Below are 19795 nucleotides of genomic sequence, written 5' to 3' on the forward strand. Positions count from 1 at the left end.
GGTTTTCCCTGACCATCTCCTCTACCTCCGTAAAGTCGTGGCGATGGCTGAGGCAAAGTGAATTCAGATTAGTGCCATTAAATTACTGAAGCCTTATGGCCCTGGTATCCGGTATATTACTGCCTTAATCCTGGCTTGCTCAAGACAAGATGTGGGTAAAACACAGTCTCTAGAAAGTATTGAGCTTCTTTTACTACACCTTCAGAATATGTCCAAACACAGTTAAAATGGAGTTTCAGTATCTCATCTGGAAGTTGTGCCAAATAATTCACATATTAATTTTCGTGAGTTTGGCCTCTTGAATTCCTTAAAGAAGCATTTGGGATAGAGATTTTGGCAGAAATTCATTGAAGACATTCTTGTCCAAACCCTGCAGTATAAGGAGATTAGGTCATTTTACTTAATGCATCCCTATATAAAACTGTTGCTCCAATTGCAGAATACATAGTTAAAATTCTACCTTGCAGTAGGCTTCAGGAAAGAACAATCTGAGTAAAGACTGTGCGTAATGTATATCTCTGAAAGAATTCTTCTGAGGATGCACCCTATGGCCCATTTTGCATGGGCCATAATGTCAGCACTGCCGGCTTTGGGGAAAATCCCCGATAATGCTCGCCACTGCTGCCAGCGTGAGCACGTCCCAGCCCAGGGCTATGGAAGGTCCGTATTAAGCAAATGCGGGGACTTCCACAGCTTCCTGGGTATGCCAGGGGCCGGCAGGCTGAGGCGGGCCGGTGCTGTGCATAATCACCAGTGCTGGGTCTTTAGGCCTGCCCAGCCCCAACCTACGGTGTTCCTGTAGAGACGCCACATGCCCCTGCGGGCTCTGTGGAGCCTTGGAGCTGGCAGGGGCGACCCCTGCCCACACCAGTGTGTGTGGAGGGGGCCTGCCCCCCCACTGTCTTACATGTGTTCTTCATGAGATTCACACAGGAATCTAGCAAAGATTGGGAATCTCACAAGCACTATACAAATCACTCTGCCAAAATTCTTTCCAGTTCTCCCAACTGTGCAGTACTATGCTGATTCTACACTATTACTCAAGGATGTTTTCTCTGACTAAATTATCCTGAGAGCAGATGATTCTCAGCTAAGACACAGAGACCTTTTCTACACCAGGAATTTGCTCTGACATCGCTCATCTGATGGTGGGGCAAATTCCCAGTTCCACTCAATGTTGGCACCCAGTCGGGGCTGTCCCAACTCATACCCTCAGTTCCCCCAGGGCAAGGGAAATGCAGATATATCCAAGGGAAGATAAGGAAATGGGGAAAGCAGAGAGCTTGAATATGTAACCGAAAATTAGAGCCTTCATATGCCTTGTCATTATTAAATGCACATAGTCACTGCTGCCATGTTTGGATTGGTTCTAAGAAACACACATTTTTTATGACTGCAGAAAAATCATTGGAAAATACAGAGACAATATCTGCTTGAGGCCCAGTAGACCCAGTGTGGCAGGACTTCTACCATCTGCACACCTTTCTGACCTTTTTCTATCCACACCTCTCCTCTTCCTTCCTTTGGCTTTTGTCCATGAATTAGCTTTCAGCGTCCTACCCTTCTTTCTTTTGTACTACACCCCTTAGTCTATGCCAAAACAAATGTTCAAATTCTGCAGAAACAAGGATAACATGAAGAAGCATGCTTTATATATATCATAGAATCATAGAGTTGGAAGGGGCCGTACAGGCCATCTAGTCCAACCCCCTGCTCAACACAGGATCAGCCCTAAGCATCCTAAAGCATCCAAGAAAAGTGTGCATCCAACCTTTGCTTGAAGACTGCCAGTGAGGGGGAGTTCACCACCTCCTTAGGCTGCGTATTCCATATATATATTGAAGATTTTCCCCTCTTGGAAAAATTTACATTTTACACATTCATGATCTCAAACCAATATATCAGAGAGGAACATTTCTAGATGCCAAAGGAGTTGAGCATGGAGATTTTGCTGGGTCTTGTCTTCTATTTGCTAATTGACTGTCTAGACAACAGGCCCAAGTGGTGGCAATTGCAGGTGTGTATGTATTAACCGCAGACCACTTACAGTGCATTCAGAACACTGCAAGTTCACTTTTAAATTGGGCTGAGGAATTAGGCAGGGAAAGTAGTGCTGAGAGGCAGGAGGTATTTAGTTCTTTCCCCCATCCTGCTTTTCTCAGTCTAACAGTACAATGCTAAACAGACTGACACTCACCAAAACCCACTGACTTCACCATATTTAGAAGGGCATAATCCTATTTAGGATCGCCCCTTGATATCACCTTTTGCCTCAATGGGAAAACATACAAATTTCCCCCAACCTGATGGAGAAGCCTTTGCATCTGCTTTTTAACAACACCCATGGCAGTTCCTGATCCTGAATTTCCAGCATCATGCTTATCTTGATTCTAAATTATGAAAAAAATTAAAGCTCTACTCTTTACCATACACTAATTTTGTATCTAAATTTTACTAGATTAGCATCCTGCTAGATTAACACCCAACTCTAAGAAGGGACACCGACAACCCTACCTGGACTTTTTCCTGTTGTTGACCTATAACATTTGGCAAAATGATTTCCTTTCCCATGTCAATTGAAAGGTTTTCCCATAAACCACTTAGGTTAGAGGCTAATGTTGTATCCCACGTGTACCTTTCCATTTTAGTGACTTGTCTTGACCTTTGCTGAAAGTGGTTGTAGTCTCCCATGCACACCATGACTGTTCCCCTTCATTAATTTATGGCACATGCTGAACACCCATTTCCTCCTCCACTTAACTGTCTTACATGTGTTCTTGTTATCTCAGCTGCTCAACTGATCTGCAGTGCAGTCCAGCTTGTGTCCAGCCCGGGAGTTCTATTGACCTTTTTCCTCTGATGATGCTCCATAGTGATTCACCCTGATCTTTGAATTCTCACTTCATAAAAATTGCTGCTTGGGTGTATTGCAATAGGGACCTCTGATTTCCCATGCCCTTAGAACAGACTAGATATGCAGGAAGCAGTGAGGCCAACCCTGAGTATTGTAATATCAGGAGCCAACATTCACAGATTTCAAAAGATAAGAGAAAATGATCTGCAAAAAAACCCTTTTAATTATCTTATAACATATGTTCTATAGCTGCAGATCCCATGTGGATGTTCCAACTATGTCCAAGACTGCTGCTGTTTCTGTGCAATCTTTCTCCTTATAGTCTTGTAGTGGAATAATTCCAACAACTAAGACACATGAGAGAATCTTAAAAGACACAGTGTTGGTTAGTAGACAATGTGCTAAATTTATATGCAAGGCTGGAATCTCCCTCAGTATTGAAGCTCTTTGGGTGATCTTGAAATAGGGATGTCAAATCCTTACTCACTGGGGCTACAGAAACTCCTGCTGTGGTGTCTGCTCTGGTTTTTGAGCAAAACTCTACCATAGAGATTTGCCCAAAAGCCAGAACATTGCCACCAACAAACTGATGTAATTTCTGTGAAACAGCAGCACGTTGGGAGCTCCTGTCCATGCCCCCAAATCTCCCTTCTGCCAGCCTGCTTTTACCGGGCAACCCTATCTTGAGGCAGTTACTATGCTTCACTTAAGTACACCTCAGACTACTAGTGTGTGAACAGAATGGAATAAGGGCAATTGACTTTTGTCCTTATCTGAACAGATTAATCAATCCAGCTTTAACTGGTTAACAACGTTTGGTGTAGTGGTTAGGAGTGCAGACTTCTAATCTGGTGAGCCAGGTTTGATTCTCTGCTCCCCCACATGCAGCCAGCTTGGGTGACCTTGGGCTCGCCATGGCACTGATAAAACTGTTTTGACCAAGCAGTGATATCAGGGCTCTCTCAGCCTCACCCACCTCACAGGGTGTCTGTTGTGAGGAGAGGAAAGGGAAGGTGATTGTAAGCTGCTTTGAAACTCCTTCGGGTAGAGAAAAGCGGCATATAAGAACCAACACTTCTTCTTACTTTTATTCATGTGCTTATTGGCTTTCACAAACATCAGTTAATAGTGGCTGGAGCAGGCACAGAATAGACAATATTGACCTCAATAGACCAATAAGGTAAAGGTAAAGGTATCCCCTGTGCAAGCACCGAGTCATGTCTGACCCTTGGGGTGACGCCCTCTAGCGTTTTCATGGCAGACTCAATACGGGGTGGTTTGCCAGTGCCTTCCCCAGTCATGACCGTTTACCCCCCAGCAAGCTGGGTACTCATTTTACCGACCTCGGAAGGATGGAAGGCTGAGTCAACCTTGAGCCGGCTGCTGGGATTGAACTCCCAGCCTTATGGGCAAAGCTTTCAGACGGCTGCCTTACCACTCTGCGCCACAAGAGGCTCTTCAATAGACCAATAGTGACTGGCATATGTGTATCCTGGCACTCCTTTAATTTGCCCTTTAATTTAAGTAGTCCACTCATGTCTCAAAATTCATATTCCCAGACTGAGTTGGGAAGTTTGGAACAAAAACAAGACACAAGTGCTCTATTAGTTATTACTAATAATGCTGCTGTTTCCCAAGGGTGAAACATTTTAATGGTTTCTTTATTATAAGGTTTGGATTTGTTTTGAACTTTTATATTTTTATCAGATGTTAAATTAAAAGTTTTAAAGAAAATTAAAGAGGTGATAATATTACATCACCAGATACTTTACATGGATATGCATGAAAGCAGATGGTAGCCACAGTTTTTAGACTGTCAAGGAATCTTGGTTCAATCAGAAGACTGATTGACTAATAATATGTGAATTTTGTATAGAAATGACTGGAGGATATGTTCAGGTTTGTTTAAAATCTGACTTCCTTACATAATAAAAAGAATACAATTATTCTAAACTGGTGTTTTGAGTGGGTTTTCTTAATATTTGTCTCTGTCTTGACGATGATTAATTCCATATTTAGATGTCCTGTACTAATATTCTGAATACGGTTCCATAATATTGAGGCTTCTCAGTCTTGATGGCTGTGTTCTCCAAATGTCATTCCAAATGTCATTTCTTTGGTAAGCAATTCCCCAATCCCCCCCCTCAAGTTCCACATATTTTGGCAGAGTTTCCAAAGTGTTCATATCGCTGTTAACTGATAGGATTAATCTCTTCATCAAGGAATACAGAAATTTGGAACATCTGAACTTTATCTCACAAAGGAAATCTCAGACAACGTCAGATGTTTTTAATGTACATCATCCATTCTTGGAAGATGATTTTCATCCCACTGATAACGCTATCCCTATTTCAAACAATTCTCATCAAAACCCACCCTATATTAATAAAAGAGTGGTAGAATTATATTTGAGAACTTCATATGAGCAGGCAAAAAAAAAGCAAGTTTTAAATTCAGTTTTCTGTATCAATCTAGAGATAAAGGAAGAATGAGCTCCATTTACCTCAAATTATGTAGGACTGCCAAAACAATACTATACTGAGAAATAAAACTAACCAAAGCAGTTTGACTTGGAAAGAGAAGTAAGTGGTAAGCAGTCCTTGCAAGAATTATGACGGGGAGCTAAATAGAACAATGTCTCAACTATAATTCAGGCATGGGAAGGAAAGAAGGACATCTGGATTCTAATCCCTCATTGGTATCCCCATTCAATATTCATCCCAATTTTAGGCAGTCATCCATAGGAGTGTGCAGCTTCAAAAAACAAGATGCTGATGAGATTCTATGAAATCATGCCCCAAAGCAGCATATTTACTAAAATTTTATTAAGGAGGTAAATAGAAGGAACTCATGACAACAAGATTTGCAAATAATCCATCTCTTTACAAACTTCAGTTCTTAAAAAAAAAAGTTCAGACAACAGCCTGTCATTATCATTATCTATGTAGGCCTTTGGGGTCCTCCTGACATCCTGCTATAGGCCTTAAAAATGTAAAATGTGGTGGCAGTTTTTCCTTCACTTTATACATCTTTTATGAATGATGTAACCATGCACAAAGGAATAGAAAAATGTGGAGCATGTCACACTTTGGATGGGATGCTCTTCTCTGCATGAACTCAAGGATTAAAGGAGAAAAGGTTTAAACGAGCAGGGCAAAGAGTTGGAGGATGAAAGAGGCAACGATTAGTAAGCGGAGTTACAGCCTTGGAGATGAAAGCAAAGAGTGCTAATGGGATGAAGGAGGAGAGCGGGTGCTGATGTAGGAGATGTAGCTGTGGTCTTTGTGTTGGCTGCCCTTCAAATTCCCAGACTGCATCTCTCCATCCTCTGCACACTCTTGAAAGGGACTTCATGAGCAGCACAGCTGCCTTCCTTCACAATGACAGGAGGGAACTGGAGAAGTTCTACACAGTGGCCGGGTAAATTTCTGTTTATTCAGATGGCCTTTCCATGGCAGGCATTTTGGGGATGATGGATGCTTGTCCCATTCTCTGGATAATATCCATTTCCTGGGAGGGATCACCTGGTTTTCTGCTCCCAGGCCAGTTTTTGAACAGCTGGTCCACTTTTTAGGGCTTTGCTTTATTGTTTGGGGAAAAAAAACCCTGGTCCATAAAATAAGAATGGAGGTACTGTGAATTTCCAAACCACTTCATGAGATTCACACAGGAATCTAGCAAAGATTTGCATTATTTTTACACAATGAGATTGTTAAATTACATTTATTCCAACTTCAGCTCACCCAAAGTGATTATTAGCATTGACTTGTTAATAAATTGCGGCTGCGGAATTAGTGCGGCCGCCGTAGATGCTGCGGGGGCGTAGAGAGAGGCGCGTACCCGGCAGCATCACAAGGCCGCACTGCGGCCTTTGGGGAAGGGCAGGGCCACCGGCCTTAAATAGGCCAGGCACACGGCATCCCGCCTCTTCCCAGCTCTGCAGCAGCCCGAACAGCTTGCCACCCTTATTTCCCACCCTTTGTTGAAGTTAAAATTTGTTTTGTCGCAGTCGTGTTTGCCCGACTGGTTATGCCTGCTAGGGAGCCTATAGGCGGGGAGCCTGTTTGCGCACGGGACTCCCCGAGGGAGGGGGTCTCATTAATGGGACCGGCCAATAACTGGGCACGGTCACCCGGCTGGGTGGCCAGGGGCCCAGGGCCAAGCGGCCTGAGGAAGTCAATGGAGGCGGACGTCCATTGATCACTCAACAGCCGCTTCCCAGGAGTTTCCCGTGGCGGAAGGTGTCCCATCCTCCCGGCTGGGAGTGTGGCGTGGAGCCTGAGCGCCGTGGTTCACATCATGCAGCCGGACGGCTGATTGGGGGGTCAGGCTCCCTTACCGGCACCGGGCCAACCCTCCATGGGGAGGGGATTTGGGTTAATAAATGGCTGCGGCCAATTTGTCGCCAAATAAAAGGGTACGCGTCGTTACTGGGAGAATCGCCACCTGCAAGTCAACAGTTTTCACATCTGTGAATTGTACTACAGTGAACTAGAACCTGTGAGGAATGATGCAATCTGGAGGCAGTTGTGTTGTTTCCACCATGCCAAGTCACCCACATTTCTTAATTCTGGTTGTAATTTCGGTCACCATTCTTTTGGAGTGGTAGTAAATGATGGAAGTGCCTTCCATGGTCTCAGAATATGCAAGAAGATCAAAGGGAAGCCAAGGGAAATCAAGCAACAACAAACAAGGAACCTAATAACAATGGGGGGGGGAGGGAATGAGAGAAGGATTCAGGTTGCCTGAGGATGATTTCTCAGAAGTCCTCCTCTCAGTTGCCCTTACTGGCTCAACCAATACAGATGAGCATTAGAGGCTGGGTCTTGTTTGCTGTAGCACCATAGGGTCTCTTAGATCTGCATGTTTGTTGGCAAATACTCTGTAGAAGTTTTTATAATTGTCCATATAGAGTTTTAATAGAAATACTTTATTCCCTGGGTGTCTGCTGAATGTTTTATTAATTTTATGCATTTGTGTCATGATTTTTATTTTTTAATATGTCCTATGTGTTGGTTGCTTTAAGGATGTTGTATTTATAACATCCTTACTATGCTTTTAAGCTGTTTTAGTGTTTTGGCCTGCTGGGTTTTTGTTTTGTAGAGCTATTCTCACTGAGCCTGTTGTGGGGAGAGGAAGAGAAGGTGATTATACGCCTATATGAGACTTCTTTTAATAGAGAAAGGTGGAGTATACAAATCAAAACCAACTCTTCTTCTTTAAGAAAAAATGTAAGCAATATGGAATAACAGTCCATTAGCATCTGGTGCTAATGCTTACTGAAAGGTTTAGGGGGAAGCAAGGTGAGATATGCACTCTAGCAGCAGGAAATCAAACAGCGCTGGGGATTTTTGTTTCATTTCTTTTCAGAGCTGATATGTTTTTGTTCAGTTATTTGCTTTTTGTTGTTGCTTTTGGAGATTATTTGGTATTGTGCATGATATCCATGTGTTTATAAGCAGTTTACACATCTAACATATGCTTTCTATATACTAATAGTGAAGTCAGCCAACTCTGGATATGTAAATCTGTGAATAGATAAGACAAATCCTTCTGCGAATCAGAAAAGGTTTACAAAAAAATGAAATCTAAAAAAAAAAGTTTTAAAAACACCAACATGATACAGCACCCGTAGCTTCAAGAAATTAATTATCTCAGTGGCTGTTGCTAGGCAATTACAGTTTCCCAGGCTTCAGTTTCTGTGAGTAAAAGGCGGGGGGGGGGAGGCATGGACTTTTCCAGGGCTATCTCAGGACTCAGTGGGGCCAGGCCAGGCAGTAACCACTTGAAATTGTGACTTGAAATTCCCTGACTTGTATGATTTAGCTAAGCCTTAATGTTTGGTATTCTTCAACAGTAGCTATACTATGGAAAGCCAGGGCGGAATAATGGTTAGAGTTTCAGAATAATGCCTGAATCAGATTCCCCTCTTTCTATGGAATCTCACTGGGTAATTTGAGGTCAGTCACATACTTTCAGCCTAACGTATCTTGCAAGGTTGTTGTAAGGATAAAAGGGAGAAGAAAATAATGTGCTTTGGTTTTCACTGTAGAGAAAGGTGAGTTATAAATAATATAAATAAATTATAAATATAGATGAAGATGGGCGGTAAATAAAAGATTGGCTAGTGAATGGCTGAGGAGAGGATGAGGCAAAGAAACACAAGAGGAAATGGGAATTGCCAAGAGGAGGCAAAGAGGAAATAGTGTAGAAAAGGGGATACAGGGGAAAGTGAGGCCCCCACCCCACAGGTCCTTGAAGGTTCGCTGTCATGCAAGTGGGCCTGGCCCAGTGAATGGTGGTATAAAACAAGGTCACACTTTTCCTAGGTAGATGCTGGGGGTGGGGGGAGAGGAAAACCTGAAGACAAAGGAGCAGATAAGACTAGTTTGGCTATTGGGGTGGGGAGGAAACGGGGAAATAGTTGAGGCTATGAGGGCTTTCAGGAAAGGGAAAGAAAAATAATGGGGGAAATGATATTCCTTTTGCAAGTCCTTTTGAGTTCCTGTTTGTTTATATATAAAAAAGACTTTTTATAGTCCATATTTCTCTACCTTAAGGAGTCTCAAAGAGGCATACAGTTGCCTTTCCCTGTCCCTCCTCACAACTGGCACCTTGTGAGGTAGGTGTGGCTGAGAAAGCTCTGAGAGAACTATGACTGGCTCAAAGTCACCCAGCAGGCTTCATGTGGAAGAATGAGGAATCAAACCCAGTTCTCCAGATTAGTTTGACACCCTTGACCACTACACCATGCATATATGTATTTTAATTTACATATATCATTTGTACTTCAGTTTTACTTATAAAGAGCATTGAAAAATGTACATCCTACAGAAGTGTGAGAAGACAGCAAACTGCACAAAAATAAAGAATCATGGTTTCAATTTGGGGTCAAAACCGGTGATGCTGAGAATCTCCAACAACAGTACAATTACTATGTGAACTTATTCTAATTTAATTCTTTTCCTTACCACAGAGGTGAGCTTCTGAAATGGGATCATCATAATATTTCCTGTCAAAGTTGCAGCTTGCCACTGTTTTTGCCCAATCAAGGAACTAGAAGAAGAAGAAGAATAGTTGGTTCTTATATGCCACTTTTCTCTACCTGAAGGAGGCACAAAGCGGCTTCCTTTTCCCCTCCCCACAACAGACACCCTGTGAGGTGGATGGGGCTGAGAGAGCTCGGTCAGAACAGTTTTATCAATGCTGTGGTGAGCCCAAGATCACCCAGCTGGTTGCATGTAGGGGAGTGCAGAATTGAATCCAGCATGCCAGATTAGAAGTCCGCACTCCTAACCATTACACCAAGCTGGCTCTCACTTTGGTGTGTGATTTGTTTTGCTTAGGGCAGGGGTAGTCAACCTGTGGTCTTCCAGATGTCCATGGACTACAATTCCCAAGAACCCCTGCCAGCATTTTCTGGCAGGGGCTCATGGGAATTGTAGTCCATGAACATCTGGAGGACCACAGGTTGATTACCCCTGGCTTAGGGGGTTGGGTGGTAAGACTCCCAGCTGATTTCCCCAGTTTGCTGTGACTTGGCTTCTGACCCACGGATAGCTGTTTGAGTTGCTTGACACAATCTGAACGTATCTGTGAGTGCTGAACAAAATAAATCTGTTTGCTGAACAGATTCACTGAGAAATTTATAGCATCACTAATGATGGTGAGTAAGACATGAGTCAAACTGGACAGTAAATGAGCATGATCTTCGAAAATACCAGGTACGAAAAATTTGAAATAGGTTTTAAGTAACATATATGTTGCAAAGTCAAAAGCACAGGAGATTACCTTTTGGGAAGAATTGTGGTGGACCAAAGTAATCCTGAATGTGTTGCTCTGGACTTATCTAACAGGGTTCCTAAAGAGACAGTGATACTCAATTTGGTATTCCATCCTTACTTATGGCCTTGAATAGGACAAAGGGGGAAATCTTGATTATTTTGTTCAGTGCTTGATTTGGAAGGGAACAGAAAATACAACAAAATTATAATTAAAGATATAATCAAGCTGGTGATTTTCCTGGCAAAACACCCTTGCAAGATGTTTGGAGGCCTGAATGCCTAATTAAATAGCAAGGATTGTTGACTTTTTAATGACTGACTCATTAGAAAACAACCTCCTGGCAGCTGAATGCCATGCTATTATTACAAGAGCTGAAACAACTTCAAGAATATATTTTCCTGGCTTCCTAACGCAGTACATCAAAATAGACCACCTTGTGCGTTAGAGCATAAAGATGTAACGACTGCAAAGATGACAACGGTTCCTTACAGCACACTTCCTGGAGGTATTTGTTTGCCATGAGCTCATCGTCATTTCATCTTGGCTTCTGATAGCAACAGATGGTGACTCATGCCAAAGCCTCCGAAAACTACAGCTTTCGTCTTTAATGATAATCTATGGGAGAAAGGTTGAGTGCAATAGTTTGATAAAACAAGATTTCCTCTCTCCTTTTAAAAAATGTAAATGTCCAAAGGAAAAAAAGACAGATTCCTGGTAGTACATTTTCAGCCATCCCCTCAAAAATATTTGTAATAAAATAGCTCATCTTAAATGTCTTACCTCCCATACTGTCATGTTTGACTGGTTATATTTGACAGTACTTTTGTAATTAGCTTCTTTTTATCCCACTTTCTGCTGTTAAAATGAATCCAACTAAAAATAGAGTCCTGCCATCCTGTGTCATCCATAGTGCCCAAACTAGATACTGTGGCAGTTTGGTATAGTGGTTAGGAGTCTGGACTTCTAATCTGGCAAACGGTGTTCAATTCTACACTCCCCCACATGCAACCAGCTGGGTGATCTTGGGCTTGCCATGGTGCTGGTAAAGCTGTTCTGACTGAGCATGATATCAGGGAGAGCAAAGGGAAGGGAGAACCACTCTATAAGAACCACTCTTCTTCTTCTTCTTCTTCTTCTTCTTCTTCTTCTTCTTCTTCTTCTTCTTCTTCTTCTTCTTCTTCTTCTTCTTCTTCTTCTTCTTCTTCTTCTTCTAGCCAAGATAGTACAAGCAGAAGAAACATACATAAACTGTATGGAACTGAAAGCAAAGGTAAATAGGATGGATTTCATTCTGAACCTAAACTTTTTTGACCCTAAATTCCAGGGAAACTTGACGACAGCTGTTGTGCAAACATGTGAGTATACACACACAAACTTACACATACTCCATGTGCCACTCAATGCAGAGGAGGTAAAGCTGGTATACTTTATCAATTATTTGTGTCTCCCTACAGCAATAGGATTTCAAAACGTATTTCCCTCAATCTTTAGATATGTTTTTGATGGATGTGCACCCTTCTTCACTGTTCCAGTGTATCTTCTCCTGTGATTTAATTTTTAAAATCCAGTAATCAAGCCATCTCACTGTCATACGGCTGCCTACCTCACTTAATTACGTCTGAACATGTCATTATGTCCTCATGGAACTTGCTTCCAGAAGACATAGTGATGCCCATAGACACAAAGAGTCATGGAGGACAATCTGTCTGTGACTATTAGTCATGGTGATGAAAGGGAATCTCCACATTCAGAAGCAGCAAACCTCTGAATATTAGCACCAGGATGCAGCATCAGGGGAAGGCCTCAGTATCTATTCCCTATTGTTGGCCCTCCAGAGTAACTGGCTGACCACTGCATGGGACAGGATGCTGGAACAGCTGAACCTCTTGCCTGATCCAGCACCATTTTTCTTATATTCTTCATCTGCCACCATTGCCTCCAGTTTATGGAAGTCCTCACAGTCAGATTTGCTTTTCACCATCCCTAATAATTTTGTGTCATCTGCAAATCTGGCCACCACAATACTCACCCCTAGTTCCAGATCACTGACAAATAAACTACTGTAAATAGTACCAGTCCGAACACTGATCCTTCCCACAGCTTACTTCATTGTGAGAACTGTCTATGGATTCCTACTATTTGCTTCCTATCATTTAATCAGTTTTTAATCCATAAGAGAGCCTATCCTCTTCTCCCATGACTGCTAAGTTTACTCAGGACTCTTCTGTTTTTATCATATTACGATTGGTGGATCAGATGTCATGTGAATATCTAAGGTGAGTGTGTGTGTTTTAATCGTCTGACTTGCAGCCCATATGAATACTTCTGATTTTCTGGGCATCAAGCACACTGTATATGTGTGTTGGATAACCCTTTTTGCCCCATCTCAGCATCTTGTCCAAGTATACAGTGGGCCTGTTTTGACCCTCGGGCTTATCATCCATGGCAGGGATTTTGCATGAAATGAGGTCTGCATTGTACTGCCAGACTGGCAGCATGTGCATCATGTCTTCTGTAAATGAAATACACGTTTTTGTGAAACAGTAGCTACTCCCACAAATATTGGTTACACGGAAATGTTCTGCAGAAAACTCTTCCCATTAGCTCCCATCCTCAGTAAGGTGGGCACCATGTAAAGTTAGCTATTGAGTAGAGGTTTGGATTTTGTTTATGATGCCAAGTGTTAAAAAACACTCCTAGCTTTGAATGGTATGTATATATTATAATCTCTTCCTGGAACTGTATCCAGATAAGGCGTTAACGTTGCTTTTCCAATCCTGACAATATTCATTGTTGTAAACCAGATATGCCAAGACAAGTGGCGCTGATCCAATCAAAAGTATCACTTTTGACTTGTCTGCTAGTATGTGAGGCTTAAAATGGTAAAATAGTAAGTAGCTCTGCTAAACAATCTGAGTTGGCTCCCCACATATCCATGGGACTGCCACAAACAAGGTAGGGAAGAAAATGAAATTGGAGATTATGGAATTTAAAAGACACAATCGTGAGCAAAGGAAAGTGAGTTGCATGTTTAAGATCTGTAGTGCTTTTGCTTCTTTCTATTTCATTGAAACTATTTCACTCCCTCCCACTTGGAAGCACCCATGCATCTGTCTGCTGGGGGATATGCAGAGGGACAACAAGAGGCCTGGATCTTACCCCATTAAGTGTAGAGAGTGGTAGTCCAGTGGGGGGGGGTGACCTTCAGAAAAGTCACCAAAAAGAGAACAAAAACCCAATCAGAGAAAACAAGTCAGGAAACTGAATATTTATTACTAAGTGCACATTAAGCAGATTAAAAACAATATTAAAACATGAGAATCATAGTCTGTGGAATAGTTCACATACAATCTCAATGGTTACACATGGTATCACCATAGACCAAATGCGTTAAAACCCAGAGGGTCTTGATCAGTGGTCAAATAAACTATATGCACAATAATAAGACCTGGTTGTTGGCATAAGAATCCTTAGGGCTATGGTTCAATCCTGAATGTGAATCCTCATGTGGCTCTTACATTTAAGTGTTTTTAATCTCCTTAATGTACTCCTTTGTATTTTAATGTAATATACATCTGTTGCTCAACCTTTGGGTTGCTGACTGGACTGAAAGGGGCCACAAAAGAGTGCTGAGGCAGGAGCAGCAATGGGGAGTTGTGTGGAAGGGGAGGATGCTCCCCCCCTCCCCCAAATCACTGTCAGAGACTTCTCCAAAGAATGTTATCAACTGCTGGTGTTTGGGCAATGCTAATAACTCCTTGTCCATTGTGGAGAGCCCCAGCAACAGATCAGGAAAATGGAGTTCTGAGACATCTTGTTATGCCCTGCTAGAGATGGGCTTCTGTGGCCTGGCAGGATGGGTTTGATGCCTGGGGACAGGGGCATGGGGGGTTCAGAACTTCTTGACCTCATGATGAGCATGCTTTGTACCTACTTTCACCCTTATCACAAAGGGGGGTTGCTTTACCATCAAGAGGGATGGGAGGGTAGAAATCATGTGACTTCAGCTAAATAACCCACTAGCTAAACTCCTCTACTTGCCGTGAGCAAAGAGATGAGTGGGTATGAGCCCTGAGTCCATCTGAGACCTCCAAACCCCAACAAAGGACAGGAATCGCAAACAAAATATGTATTCTCAGCCAAGTATCCCATCAGCTAGGCCCCTCTGGTTGGCATGAGAGATGACTGGGTCAGAGCCCTGAGCCCATCTGAGACTTCCAACCCAGCAGGGGAGAGGAATCACAATCAAAATGTGGTTCCTCGGCCAAGGAACCCACTAGCAAAACCCCTCTGCTTGGCATGAGCAGAGAGACAGTGTGGTTCAGAGTCCTGAATCCACCTAAGCCAAAACCCTAGCAAGGGAAGGAGTTCCCAATCACAAGGAAATGTGCTTTGCTAGTTTGCTTTTAAGAAGCTCCCTGTTGGTTCTTCATCAGATCGCATGGAGCTTTAGCAGTAATATACTAAAGACTGTATTGAAGAATGATGTTATCCGTTCAGTCTTCGACATACGCCTCTGTCTATGATCAGATTTTTTGAGGCTCTGCTTTGGCAGAGCTAAAAAACAAACAAACAAAAAACTAAAAAAACAAGAAATTCCCTGCCTCTCTCTGTACCTCTGAACACCCGAGAGAAAAGAAACTGAGCTGAGTATTTATATAGTATTCTGCTCCCATGGTGCAGAATGGTAACTCTGCTATTGGCAACCATCAGTGCCAGTTAAGCTTTGGAAATCTCCTATTGGGGTTTCCATGACTGGAGAATTTTGCTCTCTCCCCCCCCCGCCCATTGCCTTGGAGTTCTGCAAACAGTTTAATTAAGCAGAGACAGTCAGTCTTCAAAATGCATCCACTCATGAACTGCCACAAGCAGCACCAAAGTTTGTGGAATTTTTGTGCCGGGCACACTTTCCTTCACAAACTGGCTAAAATAATGGTGAACTTTAGTTTGACCACCGCTGATTCTGATCATTGTTTAATGTGAAGAATTGGGAGAATAGGATGACAAATACAGAGCCAATATTTCTTAGGCTGGGTCTCTGCAAATCCATAAGTTATTACCTGATTTCACTTAAACCACAATTTACTGTAGATGTCAAGGTTCCATTCCAGGTAAAGCGTATACGAAGGGAAGACATTTCTACAAGGTTAGCAAAAAGCCCTTCGACGGGGGTGCCCATGTTATATCAGCCAAGTATCAATTTCACAGCGCCTCCTCTAGATTTCAATCAAAACAACACATGATGGGGGGGGGGACGACACAGGAGTTGATCTTGGGACCTTCTGTACACCAAAGCTTGCGCTGTGTTGCAGAGTCATGGGCCCATGAGCCCATCCCCATGAGGTGGGTACACAGATCCCACATCCTTGATTTTAAAGAGATGGAGCTCCCTTTTCATCAGCTGGTTCCTATGGTATTTTTAAATAATAATAATAAGAAGAAGAGTTGGTTCTTATATGCCGCTTTTCCCTACCCGAAGGAGGCTCAAAGCGGCTTACAGTCACCTTCCCATTCCTCTCCCCACAACAGACACCCTGTGGGGTGGGTGAGGCTGAGAGAGCCCTGATATCACTGCTTGGTCAGAACAGTTTTATCAGTGCCATAGCGAGCCCAAGGTCACCCAGCTGGCTGCATGTGGGGGAGTGCAGAATCGAACCCGGCATGCCAGATTAGAAGTCCGCACTCCTAACCACTACACCAAACTGGCTCTCACTGGTAAAACACTGGTACAGCTGCAGTACCATTCATAATTCCTACCCTGACCAGATATGGGTGAGTGAAGATAGCACCAGTCTCCGACCTAGGGAAAATGCAGAAAGTCTCTTCTCATCCTGTGAAATGCAGCACAATCTCCCCACCCCCCCCCCCCACACACGGCACATTATTCTGTGGTTAGAATCTTCAGAACGGTTCTGCCAGGGAGGCAGCCATCACTGCTGGATGAGGATGGTTTGGAAGCTTATTGAAACTGCGGCCACTTTGGTATCATTCTGAGGGATTGTTTTACAGAGCAATGAGTCATGTTATTGGTGGAGCAGAAAACCCTGACCTTGGGGCCTGTGCAAAGAGGGAAGCATAAGCACTGCCCCACCCTCTAATAACACAGAGACCCAGGCAAGGCTGAGGGCCAGCCAAAACAAATCAATTGCATCATCCAGTGGGTATTGTCTTATTATATCAAAGACTCCCTTCTCCCAAATAAAAAAAAAATTGTAAAAGCATCTCCCTGTTGCCATTTGATCTTCCACCATCCAGCTCATGCCTTTTGCCTGGGAGGTTATTTGGAGGCGGAAAGAAAAAATGGCCAGAAAGGAACAGTGTGGAGACAAGCCCTACCAGAAGTGCTAAGACAGCACCCAGTTCTGTGCTGAAATCTGTTTTCCACTTGAGAAGTGCTTCTGTACCTTAGAAAAGGAAAGCAAAGCAAAGTGTTAAAAATGTCAGAAGGCAAGGAATGGCCAGGCACCAACTAAGTTAAGAGTGGTGAGAAGTGGTGGGTAATACTCACAACCTGAAGTTTTCTATAGTAATCAGGGAACAGGCTGTGACTCAGTGGTAAATCATCTGCTTTGCATGTAGAAGTTACCAGGTTCAATTATCTCATGCTTAAAAGACTAGGTAGAAAGTAGGTGATAAGAAACTCCTCTATCAAAGGAGCTATCTGGCTCAGTGTTATTAATGTGTAGTTTGCTGTGAAAATAAATTCTTGAAATATGAAACAAGAAACTATATAATTTAGAGAAGGTAAGTAGATAAGTTCTGTTTGAAGTCCTATGAAGAACAGCTTTTTGCTTGGATTTGTGCTTGCCAGGGCTAAAAGAAGTGGGTTAACCTATTGACTCTAAGGTCATTTTTGCATAAATAGCTTACTGCAGATTTTTGGGGCAGCCAATCTTTTAAGCTTGATTTTGAATTTGGTACCTGCCTTTATGCACCATTTTTTTCCTCCAGTGTATTTATTCTGCAGCTGCAACCCAAAACCACAGTCCAGCTGAACTGGGCTGCCCAGCAGAACCAAGATGAACAGAAACAAGCAACAGGATCAGCTGTTTGGTGAAGTCTGCTGCATGGTCTGGTTTAAACTGGGCTGTCCAGCAGACTCCAAGTTGAGCCTCTGAGGAGAGTTCTCTCCATGGGATTAACTGTTTGGTGAGGCCTGCTAGGAGGCCTGCTTTAAATTAGGCCATCCAGCAGACCCTGAATTGGGCCCAGGAGAGGTCCACCCAAGCGACAACATCATGTGGAATCAGGAATTAGCCCCGCTTCCATATAACCACTCTCCCGGCCTTTTCTGCCCATGCAGAATCTGCCTTAGAGATCCTGGAGAAACATTGATGGGAAAGTGAACTGAGCACTGCATTCTAACACTCTAACCATCACACCACACTGATATTTGACACTAGTCATTGGGCGCTTTTGGGTAACAATTCAGGACTGAGATAATTTGCCATGGTCAGAGAAGTCTGAACTGGTTAATGACCTGACTTTGGCATAGGTTGAGAAGAAGAAAAGAAAAAATGGGCGATGGAGGCAGAACAAGTTCAGGACAGACCTTATACTGGAAATTTTGATCTCTCTTGGGGACTGCATAATTTGCAGATTTTTTTTAAAATGAGGAATTTCTGCTCCCTTTATGCATTGACTCATTTGTTGTAGGAATATATTGGGCTGTCAACCCTGTCAGAAGAATCTCTCTCTGTTTCAACTCTCACACTTGAGTATCTTGAAATATAAGCAATCTGCAGATGCTCTGAGATGTCACTGCCATTAAGATATCCCACAAGGAAAGGAATGGCTTTTTTCAGAGTGTGCATGGATGTTTCACAGAAACTGCCAAAGCAGGAAACAACTGAGTCCTAGGCTTCACCATGCCGCTGATTTCTGCCTCTCTGGCCCAGCTCTCATCCCATCACCTCTATCCCTGCCATTCCGTTAGTTCAATTCACCTTCGCCTTTAGCCCTTTTGTTTTACACTCTCCTCATTTTGGGTCAATCAATTTATCAGAAAAAGGACACTGGGATTGTTATCCACACACTGATATGGAACTGCGGGATCAAATGTTCCTTCATGTGTCTATATCTTCCATTCATGCTGAAAGTTGACATATCAGACAAAAGGTTTTTAGAACAGCTCTTTCCTTTATGTACCAATTTTCATTACAAAAAGAAAAAAGAAAAGTTTTCTTGGTTTTAGGGGTATAATCCAGCAGGCAACTACCATCACTATAACCCCCAGGCAATAGCTGATACTTTTTCTGAACATGCATATCGGTTCTCAGCCTGTTAATCTACTTTCCAACTCCACACCCTGTGATGGTGGACACAAACAGCTGTTACTGCTGTCCTTGACTGGTCACTTAATACAGAGATTGACTAAAGAAGTCTCATTTCATGTTTTGTCATCTTCTAGGTACTGTCAGGAAGGGCAGCAAATGGTGCATTTCCTTTCATCCAGAAGTAGATGCTGAGTGTCTTCTAAACACTTCATACTGGAAGCAAGTTCATGATGCACCCAGAGGACACCAGGAGGTAATTCAGGATCTGTATATTCGCACAGATCTCCTATAAACATAGCAAGTTTCCTTTTATTAGTGCTACTAAAGTTAAAATGCTGGGGTCAGAAAGAAAAAGAAGAAAGGCTGGGTGAAGTGGGCCAAGTGCCTTATCAAAAGGCATCTAAGAGGCTTATTCTGGGTCATGTGAAGAGGGTGAGGTTGAAATAACCATAGCAGATATTAATCTGCAAATGGGACTAACCACAGCAGATATTAATCTGCAAATTGGAATAACCATGGCAGATATTATTCTGCAAGGCTCTGTTTCCTTTAACAACAAAAACGTTGATCTTTGGTAACAGGGAGGCTAAACATGTAATAATAGACTCAATGACATTAGTATATTATTTGATGTCAATGATGTATTTCTGGGAGGGATTTTTGTGACCTGCTTTCTTCTCGTCAATCCCATTTCTTGTGTGGACACACAGATATCATGCTACTAGCCCATTTGCCTCTGCAATTCCTGAATATTTCAGTAGAAACTGATTGTAACTTAGGAAATACAACTCAACGTGCTTACTCGGTTTTTAGAATCTGAGATCAGACACTTTTAGTGCTCAACTGTAGTGCACAGGATTACCTTACCTCTTTAACTTGA

The 19795-nt window shown here is 42.7% G+C and overlaps 1 long non-coding RNA gene across 1 annotated transcript in view; it reads left to right on the top strand.

Annotated features, from left to right (window-relative positions):
- LOC143828684 (uncharacterized) overlaps positions 1-19795 on the top strand; it is a 91439-nt gene that overhangs the window by 49579 nt on the left and 22065 nt on the right. Inside the window, exon 2 of the long non-coding RNA XR_013227832.1 lies at positions 19050-19168. This is a non-coding gene — a long non-coding RNA (uncharacterized LOC143828684). The remainder of the gene's footprint in view (positions 1-19049; positions 19169-19795) is intronic.

This window comes from Paroedura picta, chromosome 2 (genome assembly GCF_049243985.1).
Source record: "Paroedura picta isolate Pp20150507F chromosome 2, Ppicta_v3.0, whole genome shotgun sequence".
NCBI classification, from domain to species: Eukaryota; Metazoa; Chordata; class Lepidosauria; order Squamata; family Gekkonidae; genus Paroedura; species Paroedura picta.